The 19,998-nt window shown below is 41.0% G+C and overlaps 1 long non-coding RNA gene across 1 annotated transcript; it reads right to left on the bottom strand.

Annotated features, from left to right (window-relative positions):
• Positions 1-18,911: 18,911 nt before the first annotated feature.
• LOC142166341 (uncharacterized) lies at positions 18,912-19,969 on the bottom strand. Its single transcript, XR_012696690.1, has 2 exons — positions 19,334-19,969; positions 18,912-19,251 (listed from the first exon to the last, which is right to left on the bottom strand). It is a non-coding gene; the product is annotated as an uncharacterized LOC142166341 (long non-coding RNA).
• Positions 19,970-19,998: the final 29 nt, after the last annotated feature.

The following is a 19,998-nucleotide window of genomic DNA, read 5'->3' as shown; positions in this document are numbered from 1 at the left end:
CTGCAAGAGGTACGACATGACCCTTGGCCAGATCCACCCTTCCTTCTGAAGAAAAGTGATTCTCCTCCGATTCTTTATAAGCAAAATCAAGGGATGTCCCTTTACCCTCGATCACCTTATACGCCTCTCCAGTCCCAACTCTATCAAGGAGGGCTGATCAAGCTTGCTCGTCGGGCTAGAAATACCATTCCCGAGTATAGACGAGGCTCGGGATGGGGGTTGGATGGGCTAATTTGTTCGAATAAAGACTTCAGACCTGATCCCTATTGAAGACATGCCATTTCCTGAGAAATGGAATGCAAATTGTAAGTAGTACTTTGCCTTCATTGTCTAATCTTGTTGTTTTACCTCTTATCTTCGTCCATGTCGATGTTTTTGGTGTTGCATCCGTGGCCCAAGTGCCAGACGTAGTTCCTGAACTCAAAGAATGGGTCGAGGGCCTGGTATCACAGAGACCATATTCCAAGCGCGCTTGGATGAAATTATTGAAGGGTCGATAGGAGACCCGTAACCATGGTAAGTTTTCTCCTCTAATTCAATACTGTTTGATTTTCCCCTTGTACTATTAAATTCTTATCGGCTCTGTTTTCTTTTGTAAGTCTCCCCAAAGACGTTTCTATGAGGCCTCCATCTGTTGATGAGGATGTGCCTTTCGAGCCCCCTACTCTGAAGCTTGGTGAAGATAAGAAGATAAAAAGTATCTCGAGTTCCCCGAACTCGGAAAATAAAAAGCCGAAGAGGATGTCCCGCAAGCCCAAGGGGAGTTCTAGTGCTATACCCTAGGACTCAGTCCATCAACTAAGGGATGAGTCCGAAGAAAAAGAGGAAGATAAATCCAAATTGGTGGCCCGCGTACGGGAAGGTGTCATGGTACAAGAAGTTCTCGAACTGGCAGGTACTGAAGTTGAACCACCCCGACATGAGGAGGTCAGTGAAAGAGCTCTGGCTAAAGTTTCCGAGTCAGATGGGTTGAGTCCATTCTTCCCCAAGCTAAGGAGTCGAGAGAGAGACCAGGGGCGATGTTTTCCGAGCAGTGGAAAGTGCCCCGAGAGATGAGCTTGGGGTGATCGACATCGACGAGCCCCCTTAGATTTCAAACACCATGATTTGTGAAGCTGGTATGTTAGAAAGCTGTTCTTACAAGGGACCTCAGAGGGCGACTGATATCCGCTACTTCTTGGATGGGTTTGAGTCCGCTATTTTGGAAGACGTCACTAGGTTTGGTGACCTTCCGGTTCTAAGGAAGGAGCCATCATCGGGTGCTACTGGGTCTTCAACGAGCCCAAACTGGTGGATAAATTCCTAGCCCTAAGTGTTAACCCCGACCGTAGGCGGTCAATAAGTTTTTCTGTTCCGGAGGATGCTCGGGTTATTTCTGTCCCTATGGGGGTTGCTAGCTACCTTAGATGCTTGGTGACCAAGGAAGATGAGGCCGTGATGAATACGGTGGTAGCTCCTTGTCTATTTAATGAGACCCAACATGCTTTGAATCGGGTAACTTCGAGGGTCACTTCATTATTTATTTTAAACTTGAAGTTGTAAATAATCCTAACATATTTCTTCATGTTTGCAGGCTTTGATATTGAATCATGAGGCTTTCCTCCAAATCCGGGAGGAGCATGAGGTTGAGGTCAGGGAACTCACCTAGAAGATGGATACTTACACGCTTCTGAGTGAGAACCTTCGGGCCAACTTAGAAGCGGCTTAGAGTGAACATGTCGAGATGGTCGAGCATTTATTTCGAGTGTGTCACGATAGTGAAGAAAAATTAGAAATGGTGACTAACGATCAGATCTTACATGTCTGGCAAAGGCTCGAACAGATTGAGCAGTTCAAGGTAGAGGTAGATACGATACAAGCCGAGGCTAAATAGTTCAAGAAAAATATGGACATTTTAACCTCGAAAAAAGTAAGCTGTCCAAACACAACTAGAATTGGCCGAGACCTAACTCCGGGCTACAAAAGAGAAAGCCTTGGTGCAGGTCAAGAAAATTGAGGAGCTTCAATCCCAATTGGACTTGGTTATTTCTGATAAAGCAAACTTGGCCAATGAACTTGAGGTGTCCAAACTTGGTTATTTCTCTCTATACTTTTCTTTACTTTACAGTCTTTATTTTATAACAAGTATTAGATTTTCCAAAAGGTATCTACTAATAAGGCAAGAAGGAAAGAATATAAGTGTTAATACCTTCAATTTGAATATAACACTCAAATAGGCTTCTCTATACTTACTGCTACGAAATATCCCCACATCTCATTACCTCTTTGTCAAAACCTAAGGACGTAGCTATCTCATTCTTCACCTTGTTTACCCTAAAATCAGATAACAATTGAATTTATAGACGATTTTAAAGATACGTGATATACCTTGACACAAATTAAGAAGAATAAATTAATATTGAAATTGACGATAAAAGAATAAATGAAAACCACATGAATTGAATAGCTTTGGCCCTCGAGTTCAGTCACCCTTGAACCAAAAGATGTTTCAACTAACGTATGAACAGAGTAACAAGATGATGAAAACTAGAAAATGGCAGTATATTGCTTTGTATTGTGTAAATATGATGTCCTTTACAAATGATCAGACCCCTTTATATAGTAGGGGAGTCCTACTCTTGATACTGTTCTATATGAGGTAAGAAATCTTATGATTAGCTAATTAATCGGCATCTTCTTGATACGTGCCGGGATTTTTGCCGTGATCCTCGCCCGATTGCGGATATTTCAGCCTTCCATTATTTGGCTTGGTAAGTTTCCCTCAATCTTGCTTGATCACTATTTTGCTCGGTCTCGATCTTGGCCAATCTCGATCTTGATAGATCTCTAGTTCATGAGCTCGATAATCTAACTTTGCACCATGGTTTGGTATAGCACGAGGTCGAACCTTGACCTATCATATTCTAGTCTCGATTAGTCATACAAAGGGAGAGCCCGATTTTGACCATATACAAATAGTCCCTTCATTTCCAAGAGAGAAGATGATGAGAAACAATATGAACTTCTGAATCTCGTCTCGATGGGCCATGACGTAAGTGACGAAAGGTCACTGAGATACCCGGCTATGATATAAGCAACAAATGGATACCGAAACATCTCGTCGATCCAGTTACCAAGGCATTAAATGTTTGTCAGTTGCTGGTCGGCCACTATGGGTTCTGAACCATCACCAACAAGCTATAAGTACCCCAATTTCTCCTTTATTCAAACTTTACGTTCAAGTCTCCTCCTATTCTTGTTTTTTCGAAAATCCCTTTGCTTTGCAATTCTTGCATCCAAATTTCTTGAACTCTCAGCAAATGGCATACCATTCTAAATCCCCTTTCTTATGTTCTACAATGGAGAAAACTTCTAAGACTGTACCACAAAAGGAGTCTGCCTCTTCATCATGACCCGCCGGTGATGGAGCTATGGCGGAACATCACATTGACAAATTCGTTCCGATTGGGTGCCCTACTATTGTTAATTTTATGATTGAAAAGACTTCCTCGGTACCGGGTCGATGTGAGCCGGTCTCGAGGTACATATGCACAATTACCGATGATCTCCTCACCAAGGTTAAAGAGGATTGCAACTGGATCAATAAGCATGTGATGGTACCTTCGCCCAAGGAATCAATCACTACCCATATGGAGGGTTTTCTAAGTGTTTACACTTACCCCTTCATGTTGGATCCCTTAGATCATACCATCGTTGCCTTCTGCAAGAGGTACGACATGACCCTTGGCCAGATCCACCCTTCCTTCTGAAGAAAAGTGATTCTCCTCCGATTCTTTATAAGCAAAATCAAGGGATGTCCCTTTACCCTCGATCACCTTATACGCCTCTCCAGTCCCAACTCTATCAAGGAGGGCTGATCAAGCTTGCTCGTCGGGCTAGCAAGACCATTCTCGAGTATAGACGAGGCTCGGGATGGGGGTTGAATGGGCTAATTTGTTCGAATAAAGACTTCAGACCTGATCCCTATTGAAGACATGCCATTTCCTGAGAAATGGAATGCAAATTGTAAGTAGTACTTTGCCTTCATTGTCTAATCTTGTTGTTTTACCTCTTATCTTCGTCCATGTCGATGTTTTTGGTGTTGCATCCGTGGCCCAAGTGCCAGACGTAGTTCCTGAACTCAAAGAATGGGTCGAGGGCCTGGTATCACAGAGACCATATTCCAAGCGCGCTTGGATGAAATTATTGAAGGGTCGATAGGAGACCCGTAACCATGGTAAGTTTTCTCCTCTAATTCAATACTGTTTGATTTTCCCCTTGTACTATTAAATTCTTATCGGCTCTGTTTTCTTTTGTAAGTCTCCCCAAAGGCGTTTCTATGAGGCCTCCATCTGTTGATGAGGATGTGCCTTTCGATCCCCCTACTCTGAAGCTTGGTGAAGATAAAAAGATAAAAAGTATCTCGAGTTCCCCGAACTCGGAAAATAAAAAGCCAAAGAGGATGTCCCGCAAGCCCAAGGGGAGTTCTAGTGCTATATCCTAGGACTCAGTCCATCAACTAAGGGATGAGTCCGAAGAAAAAGAGGAAGATAAATCCAAATTGGTGGCCCGCGTACGGGAAGGTGTCATGGTACAAGAAGTTCTCGAACTGGCAGGTACTGAAGTTGAACCACCCCGACATGAGGAGGTCAGTGAAAGAGCTCTGGCTAAAGTTTCCGAGTCAGATGGGTTGAGTCCATTCTTCCCCAAGATAAGGAGTCGAGAGAGAGACCAGGGGCGATGTTTTCCGAGCAGTGGAAAGTGCCCCGAGAGATGAGCTTGGGGTGATCGACTTCGACGAGCCCCCTTAGATTTCAAACACCATGATTTGTGAAGCTGGTATGTTAGAAAGCTGTTCTTACGAGGGACCTCAGAGGGCGACTGATATCCGCTACTTCTTGGATGGGTTTGAGTCCGCTATTTTGGAAGACGTCACTAGGTTTGGTGACCTGCCGGTTCTAAGGAAGGATCCATCATCGGGTGCTACTGGGTCTTCAACGAGCCCAAACTGGTGGATCAATTCCTAGCCCTAAGTGTTAACCCCGACCGTAGGCGGTCAATAAGTTTTTCTGTTCCGGAGGATGCTCGGGTTATTTCTGTCCCTATGGGGGTTGCTAGCTACCTTAGATGCTTAGTGACCAAGGAAGATGAGGCCGTGATGAATGCGGTGGTAGATCCTTGTCTATTTAATGAGACCCAACATGCTTTGAATCGGGTAACTTCGAAGGTCACTTCATTATTTATTTTAAACTTGAAGTTGTAAATAATCCTAACATATTTCTTCATGTTTGCAGGCTTTGATATTGAATCATGAGGCTTTCCTCCGAATCCGGGAGGAGCATGAGGTTGAGGTCAGGGAACTCACCTAGAAGAGGGATACTTACAAGCTTCTGAGTGAGAACCTTCGGGCCAACTTAGAAGCGGCTTAGAGTGAACATGTCGAGATGGTCGAGCATTTATTTCGAGTGTGTCACGATAGTGAAGAAAAATTAGAAATGGTGACTAACGATCAGATCTTACATGTCTGGCAAAGGCTCGAACAGATTGAGCAGTTCAAGGTAGAGGTAGATACGATACAAGCCGAGGCTAAATAGTTCAAGAAAAATATGGACATTTTAACCTCGAAAAAAGTAAGCTGTCCAAACACAACTAGAATTGGCCGAGACCTAACTCCGGGCTACAAAAGAGAAAGCCTTGGTGCAGGTCAAGAAAATTGAGGAGCTTCAATCCCAATTGGACTTGGTTATTTCTGATAAAGCAAACTTGGCCAATGAACTTGAGGTGTCCAAACTTGGTTATTTCTCTCTATACTTTTCTTTACTTTACAGTCTTTATTTTATAACAAGTATTAGATTTTCCAAAAGGTATCTACTAATAAGGCAAGAAGGAAAGAATATAAGTGTTAATACCTTCAATTTGAATATAACACTCAAATAGGCTTCTCTATACTTACTGCTACGAAATATCCCCACATCTCATTACCTCTTTGTCAAAACCTAAGGACGTAGCTATCTCATTCTTCACCTTGTTTACCCTAAAATCAGATAACAATTGAATTTATAGACGATTTTAAAGATACGTGATATACCTTGACACAAATTAAGAAGAATAAATTAATATTGAAATTGACGATAAAAGAATAAATGAAAACCACATGAATTGAATAGCTTTGGCCCTCGAGTTCAGTCACCCTTGAACCAAAAGATGTTTCAACTAACGTATGAACAGAGTAACAAGATGATGAAAACTAGAAAATGGCAGTATATTGCTTTGTATTGTGTAAATATGATGTCCTTTACAAATGATCAGACCCCTTTATATAGTAGGGGAGTCCTACTCTTGATACTGTTCTATATGAGGTAAGAAATCTTATGATTAGCTAATTAATCGGCATCTTCTTGATACGTGCCGGGATTTTTGCCGTGATCCTCGCCCGATTGCGGATATTTCAGCCTTCCATTATTTGGCTTGGTAAGTTTCCCTCAATCTTGCTTGATCACTATTTTGCTCGGTCTCGATCTTGGCCAATCTCGATCTTGATAGATCTCTAGTTCATGAGCTCGATAATCTAACTTTGCACCATGGTTTGGTATAGCACGAGGTCGAACCTTGACCTATCATATTCTAGTCTCGATTAGTCACACAAAGGGAGAGCCCGATTTTGACCATATACAAATAGTCCCTTCATTTCCAAGAGAGAAGATGATGAGAAACAATATGAACTTCTGAATCTCGTCTCGATGGGCCATGACGTAAGTGACGAAAGGTCACTGAGATACCCGGCTATGATATAAGCAACAAATGGATACCGAAACATCTCGTCGATCCAGTGACCAAGGCATTAAATGTTTGTCAGTTGCTGGTCGGCCACTATGGGTTCTAAACCATCACCAGCAAGCTATAAGTACCCCAATTTCTCCTTTATTCAAACTTTACGTTCAAGTCTCCTCCTATTCTTGTTTTTTCGAAAATCCCTTTGCTTTGCAATTCTTGCATCCAAATTTCTTGAACTCTCAGCAAATGGCATACCATTCTAAATCCCCTTTCTTATGTTCTACAATGGAGAAAACTTCTAAGACTGTACCACAAAAGGAGTCTGCCTCTTCATCATGACCCGCCGGTGACGGAGCTATGGCGGAACATCACATTGACGAATTCGTTCCGATTGGGTGCCCTACTATTGTTAATTTTATGATTGAAAAGACTTCCTCGGTACCGGGTCGATGTGAGCCGGTCTTGAGGTACATATGCACAATTACCGATGATCTCCTCACCAAGGTTAAAGAGGATTGCAACTGGATCAATAAGCATGTGATGGTACCTTCGCCCAAGGAATCAATCACTACCCATATGGAGGGTTTTCTAAGTGTTTACACTTACCCCTTCATGTTGGATCCCTTAGATCATATCATCGTTGCCTTTTGCAAGAGGTACGACATGACCCTTGGCCAGATCCACCCTTCCTTCTGAAGAAAAGTGATTCTCCTCCGATTCTTTATAAGCAAAATCAAGGGATGTCCCTTTACCCTCGATCACCTTATACGCCTCTCCAGTCCCAACTCTATCAAGGAGGGCTGATCAAGCTTGCTCGTCGGGCTAGCAAGACCATTCTCGAGTATAGACGAGGCTCGGGATGGGGGTTGGATGGGCTAATTTGTTTGAATAAAGACTTCAGACCTGATCCCTATTGAAGACATGCCATTTCCTGAGAAATGGAATGCAAATTGTAAGTAGTACTTTGCCTTCATTGTCTAATCTTGTTGTTTTACCTCTTATCTTCATCCATGTCGATTTTTTTGGTGTTGCATCCGTGGCCCAAATGCCAGACGTAGTTCCTGAACTCAAAGAATGGGTCGAGGGCCTGGTATCACAGAGACCATATTCCAAGCACGCTTGGATGAAATTAATGAAGGGTTGATAGGAGACCCGTAACCATGGTAAGTTTTCTCCTCTAATTCAATACTGTTTGATTTTCCCCTTGTACTATTAAATTCTTATCGGCTCTGTTTTCTTTTGTAAGTCTCCCCAAAGACGTTTCTATGAGGCCTCCATCTGTTGATGAGGATGTGCCTTTCGAGCCCCCTACTCTGAAGCTTGGTGAAGATAAGAAGATAAAAAGTATCTCGAGTTCCCCGAACTCGGAAAATAAAAAGCCGAAGAGGATGTCCCGCAAGCCCAAGGGGAGTTCTAGTGCTATACCCTAGGACTCAGTCCATCAACTAAGGGATGAGTCCGAAGAAAAAGAGGAAGATAAATCCAAATTGGTGGCCCGCGTGCGGGAAGGTGTCGTGGTACAAGAAGTTCTCGAACTGGCAGGTACTGAAGTTGAACCACCCCGACATGAGGAGGTCAGTGAAAGAGCTCTGGCTAAAGTTTCCGAGTCAGATGGGTTGAGGCCATTCTTCCCCAAGCTAAGGAGTCGAGAGAGAGACCAGGGGCGATGTTTTTCGAGCAGTGGAAAGTGCCCCGAGGATGAGCTTGGGGTGATCGACATCGACGAGCCCCCTTAGATTTCAAACACCATGATTTGTGAAGCTGGTATGTTAGAAAGCTGTTCTTACGAGGGACCTCAGAGGGCGACTGATATCCGCTACTTCTTGGATGGGTTTGAGTCCACTATTTCGGAAGACGTCACTAGGTTTGGTGACCTGCCGGTTATAAGGAAGGTGCCATCATCGGGTGCCACTGGGTCTTCAACAAGCCCAAAACTGGTGGATCAATTCCTAGCCCTAAGTGTTAACCCCGACCGTAGGCGGTCAATAAGTTTTTCTGTTCCGGAGGATGCTCGGGTTATTTCTGTCCCTATGGGGGTTGCTAGCTACCTTAGATGCTTGGTGACCAAGGAAGATGAGGCCGTGATGAATACGGTGGTAGCTCCTTGTCTATTTAATGAGACCCAACATGCTTTGAATCGGGTAACTTCGAGGGTCACTTCATTATTTATTTTAAACTTGAAGTTGTAAATAATCCTAACATATTTCTTCATGTTTGCAGGCTTCGATATTGAATCATGAGGCTTTCCTCCGAATCCGGGAGGAGCATGAGGTTGAGGTCAGGGAACTCACCTAGAAGAGGGATACTTACACGCTTCTGAGTGAGAACCTTCGGGCCAACTTAGAAGCGGCTTAGAGTGAACATGTCGAGATGGTCGAGCATTTATTTCGAGTGTGTCACGATAGTGAAGAAAAATTAGAGATGGTGACTAACGATCAGATCTTACATGTCTGGCAAAGGCACGAACAGATTGAGCAGCTCAAGGTAGAGGTAGATACGATACAAGCCGAGGCTAAATAGTTCAAGAAAAATATGGACATTTTAACCTCGAAAAAAGTAAGTTGTCCAAGCACAACTAGAATTGGCCGAGACCTAACTCCGGGCTACAAAAGAGAAAGCCTTGGTGCAGGTCAAGAAAATTGAGGAGCTTCAATCCCAATTGGACTTGGTTATTTCTGATAAAGCAAACTTGGCCAATGAACTTGAGGTGTCCAAATCCGAGGCGGTCGTGGCCAATACCAAAGCCGATGCTAAAGTGGCCCAATACAAGGTCGACGTTGAGGCCATCCAGGCACAGGTCAATAGCATGGTGGATTATGAAAGGTGGAAGGATCAAAGGGAAGCCCTCGAGGGAGTCCATGCTCAGGGCTTTGATATACTAGCGGAAATCGAGAATGCCGAAATAGAAAAAGCTAGGGCACGGAAGTTGGCCGTTCCCGAGGAAGATTCCGAGAGTTTAAGCAAGTCTTAAGGTGGGGAAGATCCCAAGGATGGATATGCTGCCTCCGAAGAAGACCAGGCCACTTAGGACTTTATATTTTTCGCTTTATTTTGCATCTTTTTGAGGCCGTTTCGGCCATTGTAAATTTTTGAACTAAGCCATTCTGTACTTTGTAAAAAGACTAGTGGGTAAATATATACTAGGCTTTATTTACCCTTTCGGCTTTCAAATTTTTCCTTTGCTTTATTATTTGTATTCACAAAGGTAGGAATGCCTTAGCATAACATAACTTAGGTTGGGTAAGTTCAAACAATCCCTGCCTTTACATTATTTTGTTTTGAGGCATCTTTGGGGTTCGGTGTTACCGAGAACTTTCTCCCAAAGTAAGTAACTTAGATTATAGTTTGCCAATAGTAGCCTTAGAGTCGGTTATGCAAAATTTATTTTTTAAGGCCTATCTTTTGTTACGGTTCTCAGACGTCTCCGAGCCATGTAAATATAGTCGTAGCCTTTTAGATCGGGCGTCGCCCAGTGGACGGTTCCTAGAATTATCCAGGCCTACCTAAGATAATAGTCCCCGAGTGAGTATGGACGTGGCTTTTAAAACTCGGGGGTTTCCTAATAGGTTTTATGCCCCCTATGTTTAATAGTTAGATCTGTTCGAGTTTGTTTTCGGACGACAGTCCCTGAGTGAGGGAGTGATCATCCGAACTATGGTTATAATTGGCCCTTGAGCTCATTTCCTTAAGAGATCTAAAGTACGAAATTCTTTAAGGGATGTAAAGAGGAAACTTTTTTAAAACACAAGATAATTGCAAGGAAGGTACTTCTCTTTATTCTTGTGAAAAAATAGTTATACATGCGTACATATTTTATGTTAGGGCTCGAGCAACCTATGTGGGCAGGGTTTGTTTGACTGTTTGGCCCTTACATCAAATCCTATCTATCGAGACCCTTTTATTATGAAGTAATTTCCTCATAAAAGCCGCTATCCAAGGGTAATGTCCCCCAGTATTCGAGGTTGATTGTAAAGGAACCTTGAATACTATTAATGTTGTCTTTGGCAGCGATTCGTAATCGGCCTTTGATTCTAAGTTAGCATGATCCAATGTTGCCTCGTTAAAAACCTTGCCGAAAAATCCAATTAGGACAAAAATGATTTAAGGAAAAAAGAGTGCAATGCGTGCTTTCATACCTAAAGACTTCGTGCATCTCCTAGTCGGCCACCTGTAGGTGTTAGTCCGAAAATAAAAAGAAATAAAATGGAGTCGTACCTTAGCAGTAATATCGTTTTAGGTATGTTACATTCCAATTGTTTGGTAGTTTTTCTCCATTTGTCATTCCGGGCTTATAGGATCCTTTCCCTGTGACCTCGAGAATCTGGTATGCTCCTTCCTAATTCGGACATAGTTTCCCTTCGTTCGGATTTCAGGTGCTTAGTGTGACCTTCCTTAGTACTAAGTCCCCGACATTGAAGTATCGAAGGTTGGCCATTTGTTTGTAATACATCTCGATCCGTTGCTTTTGGGCGGCCAATCGAACAAGGGCGGCTTCACGTCTTTCATCCAATAACTCCAGGCTCGTATTCATGGCTTCATCATTTGGTTTTTTTGTTATGTATCGGAATCGGATACTTGGCACCCCGACTTCGAATGGTATTAGAGCTTCGGCGTCATAAACCAATGAGAATGGGGTAGCCTCAGTACTAAATTTCGAAGTTGTGCGATATGCCCAAAGAACTTCGGGTAGTACCTCTTTCCATTTTCCATTAGCGTCTATCAACCTTTTCTTAAGGTTTGTATTATGGTTTTGTTCGTAAATTCATCTTGTCTGTTCCCACTAGGGTGATAAGGTGCCAATAAGATCTTTTTGATCTTATGATCTTCGAGAAACTTGGTCACTTTGCTACCGATAAACTATTTCCCGTTGTCACAAATAATTTCGGATGGCATCCTGAACCGACATCTGATGTGGTCCCAAATAAAGTCGATGACTTCCTTCTCCATGACCTTCTCGTATGCATGTTCTTCAACACACTTAAAAAAATAGTCAGTCATAAATAGGATAAATTGAGCCTTACCCAGTGCTGATGGAAGAGGGCCGACAATATCCATTCCACACTTCATGAATGGCCATGGTGATAAGGCCGAGTGCAGTAGCTCCGCCACATGATGAATCATCAGAGCATCTCTTTGGCATTTATCACACTTTTGTACGAACTCCTTCGCATCTTTTTCCATATCAACCAGTAATAGCTAGCTCTGATTACCTTTCAAACAAATGATTCGGCGCCTAAGTGGTTCCCAAAGGTGCCTTCGTGAATTTCCCTCGGAACAAACTCGGTATCTCTCGGTCCCAGACATATTGCTAGCGAGCCATCATAGATTATCCTGAGCAAGGTTCCGTCCTCGGACAAGATAAATTAGGTTGCCTTTGTGCGCAGGGCCCTTGATTCCTTTGGATCTGAGGGAAGTTTCCCGGTCTTCAAATACTCTATGTATTTATTTCTCCAATCCCATGTTAAGCTTGTGGAGTTTATTTTGGCATAACCTTCCTCTACTACCGACCTCATGAGTTATACGACTACCCCCGAGTTCAGCTCATTGTCTTCGACTGACGACCCTAAGCTATCAAGGGCATCAGCCTCACTGTTTTGATCTCGAGGCATGTGCTGCAAAGTCCACTCTTTAAACCGATGTAATGTTAACTGTAACTTGTCTAGGTGCCTTTGCATTCGTTCTATTTTGACTTCGAACGTTCCATTGACTTGGTTTACTACAAGGAGGGAGTCACACTTAGCTTCGATCACCTCCGCCCCAAGCCGTTGGCCAGTTCGAGACCTGCAATCATGGCCTCATAGTCGGCCTCATAGTTAGTCAATTTTACAGTTCTAATAGATTGTCTAACTATATTACTTGTGGGTGGCTTTAGAATGATGCCATGTCCGGACCCCTTTACGTTCGAGGCACCATCCGTAAAGAGGGTCCAGATTCTCGAAGACGTTCCCGAGTTTACCAACAACTCTCTTTCGACTTCGGGTATTAGGGCCGGCGTAAAGTCGGCCGCGAAATCTACCAAAATTTGGGATTTAATAGTTGTTTAGGGTTGATATTCGATATCGTACCCGCTGATTTATACAGCCCATTTGGCCAATCTCGCTGAGAGTTCAAGTTTATGCATTATATTTCTTAAAGGATAGGTTGTTACAATACATATATGATGGCACTAAAAATATGGTTCAGTTTCCTAGAGGCATTTAGCAAAGTGAGTGCCATTTTTCTAGGTGAGAATACCTAGTTTCAGCCGCACATAAGGTCCAGCTAACATAATAAATTGGAAATTGCATACCTTGTTCTTCCCGAACTAGGGCTCCACTTACCACTATTTCTGATACTGCTAGATACAAGTATAGTCGTTCGTCGGCCCTCGGCGTGTGAAGCAATGGCATTCTTGATAAGTATCGCTTAGGTTCTACTAAGGCCCGTTGGAATTCTGAGGTCCATGTGAAATTGTTTTTCTTTTTCAGCAAAAAAAAAATCGATGGCTTTTATCAGACAACCTCGAGATGAATAGCCCAAGGGCTGCAATGCGCCCGGTTAGCCTTTGTACAGACTTTACATTATCCACTACTGTGATATCCTCGATAGCTTTTATCTTGTCGAGGTTGATCTCGATCCCTTGGTTGGATACCATGAATCTGAGAAATTTACCGTATCTGACTCCGAACACACACTTTTCTAGATTCAGCTTCATGTTATACTTCTTCAATATGCAGAAAGTTTCTTGTAAATGCTTTAAATGGTCCTCTACACGCAGGGACTTAACTAACATATCATCAATATAACATTCCATGGTTTTTCCTATTTGTTCTTCAAACATTCGGTTTACTAGTCGTTGGTAAGTGGAACTGGTATTTTTTAATCCAAATGGCATTACGTTATAGCAGTATGTGCCATACTTAGTGATGAAAGAGGTTTTTTCTTGGTCATTAGGGTTCATCCATATTTGGTTGTAACCGGAGTAGGGATTAAGAAAACTGAGGATCTCATGGCCGGCCGTGGCATCAATCATGCGATCGATGTTAGGCAACGAGAAAGAATCTTTGGGGCATGCCTTATTTAAATCTTTATAATCCATGCACATTCTTAGTTTGTTCCCGTTTTTAGGGACTAATATTACGTTTGCTAACCATTCCGGGTATTTGACCTCCTGGATGGACCCTATTTAAAGAGTTTAGTTACCTCGTTCTTGATGAAGACATGCTTGGTTTCAGGCTGGGGTCTCCTTTTCTGCTTTACCGGAAAGAACTTCGGGTCCAAGCTCAGCTTGTGAGTAGTTATCTCTAGAAGGATCCCTGTCATATCGAGGTGGGATGAAGCAAAGCAATCCATATTAGCTATAAGAAATTGAATGAGCTTTTTCCTGAGCTCGGGAGTTAACCTCGTGCCAAGGTATACCTTTTGATCAGGCAGATGTTCGATCAGCATGACCTACTCTAGCTCTTCGACCGTTGATTTAGTAGAGTTGGAATCATTCGGAGCTATAAAGTATCGAGGAACCTTATAATCGTCGTCTTTGTCAATCCCTTGCTTGTCCGGTTAGGTTGAGGCTGGCATCGATGATTTCTATTTGGCTTCCTTTTTTGCTTTCGAACCTAAGTCCTTTGTCAATGAGAGTGTTGATATCGGAATTACTTCATCAACGGAAAACATCGCCTTTGCGGCGGGTTGCTCCCCGTAAACCATCTTTATCTCTTATGTTGTTGGAAATTTTAATACCTGGTGAAGGGTCGAGGGCACAGCCCTCATGTTGTGGATCCATATCCTCCCGAATAGGGCATTGTACCTCATATCCCCTTCGATTACATAAAACTTGGTCACCTGGGTGGTCCCGGATATGTTTACCGGCTATGTTATTTCTCCTGTAGTAGTTTCACAAGCCATGTTGAATCCATTTAGTACTCGGGCCACGGGTACGATTTTGTCCTATAGGCCAAGTTTCTCGAAGACCCTCAATCGAATGATGTTGGCCGAGCTACCTGAATCAATTAGTACACATGTAACTTGAGTTTTATTCATGATTACCGAAATTACCAGTGCATCATTATCGGGTTGCATGATTCCTTCTGCATCCTCGTCGTTGAAAGATAGAGTCTCTTCTGGTATGTAATCTCGAGTCTATTTTTCCTTATGATTGATACTTTGGTGCGCTTTATCATCAGACCTTGAGGAATATCGACCCCTTCGATGATCATATGGATGATGTGTTGGGGCTCGTCTTGTTCATTTTGTTTATTGGAATCCTTGTTTCAGAAATGATTCTTATCTCGGTCACTCAGAAATTTTCGAAGGTGACCGTTGTTGAATAAACGGACTACTTCATCCCTCAATTGTTGATAGTCCTCCGTTCTGAGGCCATGTGTGCCATGATATTTGCATATTTGGTTGGGATCCCTATGTGTTGGGCCGGTTTGTAAAGGTCGAGGTCACTTGGTTTCTTTGATGCATCTAATAGCCGATACAATGGTAGCCGCGTCAACTTTAAAGTTATACTCTGATAATCGTGGTGCCTCTTTAGGTACGATAGGTCTATCGAAGCCGTTCTTTTGACCTCGATCACTTCTCCTTTCATTTCATGCAGAACTTTGCCTTGGTCTGCTACTTCTACGATCTCTATTACATCTGATATAAATCTCTGTTTGCCCTCGGTTCTCAGTCAATATCCTTCTTGATCCTATCAATGGGTCTGACAGGATAAACGCATCTAGAAGGATCCCCAAGTTGATCGTCCTCGACCCTGATCTTTGATTAATACTAATTATGCATATCAGCCCAAGTAACAGCTGGGTATTCTATCAAATTTTGCTTCAACTACTGTGAAGCCATTGAGCTTCCAACGTTGAGTCCTTGAGTGAAAGCTTGAACAGCCCAATTATCAGCGACCGGTGGTAAGTCCATCTGTTCTATTTGGAATAGAGACATGAATTCTCTAAGCATTTCGTTGTCCTTTTGACCTACCTTGAAAAGGTCCGACTTCCTAGTTTTGATCTTTATTTCCCCAGTGTGTGCCTTTACGAAAGAATCTGCAAGTATAGCAAATGAGTCAATAGAATTAGGTGATAAATTATGGTACCATATCATAACTCCCTTTGACAGGGTCTCCCCGAGTTTCTTTAGCAAGACGGATTCGATCTCGTCATCCTCTAGATCATTCACTTTGATAGAACATGTGTAAGAGGTGATGTGATCGTTCGGGTCGGTCGTTCTATTATACTTAGGAATCTCGGGCATGCGGAACTTCTTAGGAATTGGTTTCACAGCCACACTCGGGGGAGAAAGGTTTTTGTACGAACTTTTTGGAATCCAGTCCATTCAATATTGGCGGTGCCCCAAGGATTTGATCGACCCTAGAGTTACAAGTTTCCCCTTTTTGTCGTTTGCCTCGATCTTCTTTTCCCCTAACTCAATGCACTTTTTTAGATCTTCGAGCATCTTCATGATTGCAGGATTGGTCTCCTATTATTTCTTGTTCAATTTTCTTGAAACCGATTCGACCCTATGTACATTTTCCTGGGACGACTCGAGCTCGACCCTGCTCAGTGGGTGATTCTCGTTTTGGAGCTTGGCTATTACTGCCTGTTGATCCTATAATATTTTGAAGATCACCCGCAGGTTGATCCCTCCATCTTCACCACCACGTGCGCTTTGAGCGACCGATCAAACATCCCCACGGATGCTACCTTTGGGATTGATGGCTAAATTTCCATTGATGGCCACATGTGAGCTGATGTCAATTGGATCTACAGCTAGAACTCCATCGAGGCCAATTAGAGGTACATAGTTCCCTGGTGCTATGTTATCATTTTCGCCGTGGTGGCTGAAATCATTGTCAATGTGTAGAGGTGCTGACTGAGAGTTTGACATTTTAGTCCTGTAATCAAGATACTTCAAAGAACAGGTGTAAAATAGTGTGTCTTACGAAAGTTTTTACCAGGTAATCACTATTATCCTTAGCCCCACGGTGGGCGACAAACTATTTACCCTAAAATCGGATAACAATTGAATTTATACGCGATTTTAAGGATACGTGATATACCTTAACACAAATTAAGAAGAACAGATTACACTACAAGAAAAATGACTTCTAGAGACGAGAAAAATGGTCCCTAAAAGCCTAATTTGGGTCCCAGAATATATATAGCAACCAGTTAAAACTGGTCATGATCGGTCGCTAGATCCTCTGTCGTTAAAGGCTATTAACGATGGGTTTGACATCTGGTCCCTAAATATGTTTGGCGACCAGACTAATACTGGTCCTTGAAAGGTATTAACGACTACTTGTAATATGGTCCTTAAATAATTTTAGGGACCAGAAATATGGTCTTTACTGCAAATCAATGTCGTATAGTATTTAGTTCCTTTAAACATTTAGCAACGAGTTTACCGGTCCTAAAACGCTTTAAGGACAAGAGGATCTGGTCATTAATCTTATTAAGGACCAAGCATGGGTGGTCCTAAATTCTAATTTTTCATAAATTCTCAAATTCACAATATATATATATATATATATATATATATATATATATATATATATATATATATATATATATAAATAGAAAATTTACTCACAAAAAGATAATATAATGATAGATATGGTTTCATATATAATAATTAAGGACAAAAAGTGAATAGTATATGTTGGTGGCACTGCACAGCCATGGTCGAATATTTTTTTGAACCCTTTGCAAAATATCTACTTAACATCCCTACACTTAATATAATATTTTGTCCAACATTTCTAGCAATATAGAAGTCAACTTGTATATCTTTAAAACCCGCATCTTGATTTGTAAACTTTAGCCTCAAAAACATGTAAAAATATTCAAAAAAATTTCCTTTAATAAGATTGTAAATATCACTAGAAAATTATATTAAATAATTTTTCATTTTCACTTTAATAATAATTTGACCTCTTACCTGAAAAAGTATCCAAATTCACCAAGTGTAATATATATACACTTCAAAAATAAAACAGCTAGCAATATAAACGAGGCTGCATGAATATAAACAAAAACAAATTAGAAAAACTGTGTTATATAACCGTCGTGTCATTTACGAAAACCTAAAAGGGTAATCCTTTACCAAGAATTGCAAATTTAGTTTCAAGTTAAACATCTAGACAGTAGCTTATATGTACTTTATGAAAATCTAGGAATGTAAAGTACAACTTCAAAAAAAGATGATATTCTATACAACACAGCAACCAGCAAAGAGCATACATAATCAAAGCCAGAGCCAAAACTAAGAGAGTCAATATCTTTAATTATCTTTTAGTATTTGAAACTATACGAAGGAAATGGATCCTCAATCAAGAAGTGAGCATAGAGCCAGAGTCAAAAGTAATGCACCAAGACAGAGAGAGAAAATATTTGTAGTTCTTGGTAGAGAATTACAAATGTAAATGTTGTACAAATTGCTCTAATCTGTAACCAATAACCATACACATGCAAGAAAAAAAACTCATAAATCATACATAGGAAAAGAAGAGTCTTTTTAACTGCATACTCGGATGTTAGTACAAAAAACAAGCACATTTGATTTTCTATATTGAGTGTAGTCATGTCCTTTAGTATGAGACCGAATATTTATTCCTTCTTACTCTTTTTTACCAGTCTCAAAGAAAATAGAGAAAGGTGGATGGACATCATGTATGGTATACAAATATATAACTTATAACATGTTACATATTTTGTCAGAAGGTATATTATAAGTTTTCCACTAACATTTTTCCGTGAAACACATTTGCTAACTAGGGAGAATATACTCTTATATGCCCACATAAAACACATTCATACATCCAATATTAATGTAATACAGAACAACTAAAGTTTTACGTTTGACTTAGAAGGATCAAACTGAAATTCAGAGGAGAGGTTAATAAGAAATAAAACCATACTCGTTGTTAATAAGAAACAAAACCAGTAGATAGACCATCAGCATTTACGTTATTAGTCTCCACCCCACTTTTCAATGCAATACCATATAAGTAACAATACCATACTCATTGATCAACTAGTTAAATGGAATATTACTTGGAGATTTTTCAGCTTTAAAAAGCTGTTCTTTAGCTATTATAGTAGCATGAAACTTACTAACACTTTAAGTATTTTATTGCAGCAGTCTAATTATAAGATGTTCACCCATTGAGAGTAGTCTTACAAGTTGTAATAGTATAGTTGAGACTAGTTGCAGCAATCTCAGTATTAGTTGCAAACAAAACACATCTTTTAAGCCAAGTAACACACTAGTTGCAACAGAGTTTTACTAGTTGCAACAATATTGCATTCAAATATTTATTAACTAAAAAATAATTGAAATGAGTAAGTTGTTACTAAGTTGGTATGTTCAACAATGGTCATTCTCCTGATATGGTGACGCCGAAGGCTGAACATTAGCATGTTGAGCAACCGGAGGCTGGACATTAGAGTGTTGACTTAAGAAAAATCCTTTTAGTTCCTTGAGTTCTTTCACCTCATCTTCTACAGTAGACAATCGATTCTGCAATGATTGATTATGCTCTAGAGCTGAACGTAACTCAGATCTTAATTCGACCTTTGAGGAAATTGGACACATTTGTTACCACAATAGCTGCCCACATGTGATTTATCTTTTCTTCTTTAATATCATCCCATGATGATACTCCCAACGGACACATATTACGATCACGAACTATTATTCCCAATTGCCTCGAAAATAGAGTGCTATTCTTTCCAACAGTTCGATTATTGTAAAATGTCACTTTCAACTTTTCTCCAACTTCAAGTGATGCAACTTCTTTACACTTGTTCCTTCCTCGAATTTTTTTACCTTTTCAGTAGTACCTGAACCTGCATTGCACGATTTAGTAATATCTAAAACTATTGTATGTGTCAAGTAAATTTATAATCATAGATTTGTCAAACCAATCATGTTTCAACTGTTTGCATAACTTGATCAGTGGGTGGAGGAAATGGAGTCTCAGTTTGCATTTGATCTTTCCAAGAAACAAATGAGTTTTTCTTTGTATATGCAGGTAATAAAATATCAGCAGATGGAGGCAATGAAAAATTAGTTTGCATTTGCTCTTTTTCAGGAACTACTTTTTCAGGAACTAGGGAGTTTTTCTTTGTTGCTTGCATTCCTTAACCAACAGATGGGAGAGAATTTGATCTTGTACCATTAGAAGATATTAACATATTTTGACTTCCTTCACCAGTAAAAGGTTTAGACATATTTTGAGCAGTAAGAAAAGCATTTGAATGGAAG

This window comes from Nicotiana tabacum, chromosome 11 (assembly GCF_000715075.1).
Source record: "Nicotiana tabacum cultivar K326 chromosome 11, ASM71507v2, whole genome shotgun sequence".
NCBI lineage: Eukaryota > Viridiplantae > Streptophyta > Magnoliopsida > Solanales > Solanaceae > Nicotiana > Nicotiana tabacum.
The sequence above is the reverse complement of the archived record's forward strand: the minus strand, read 5'-3'. Positions and strand labels throughout refer to the sequence as shown.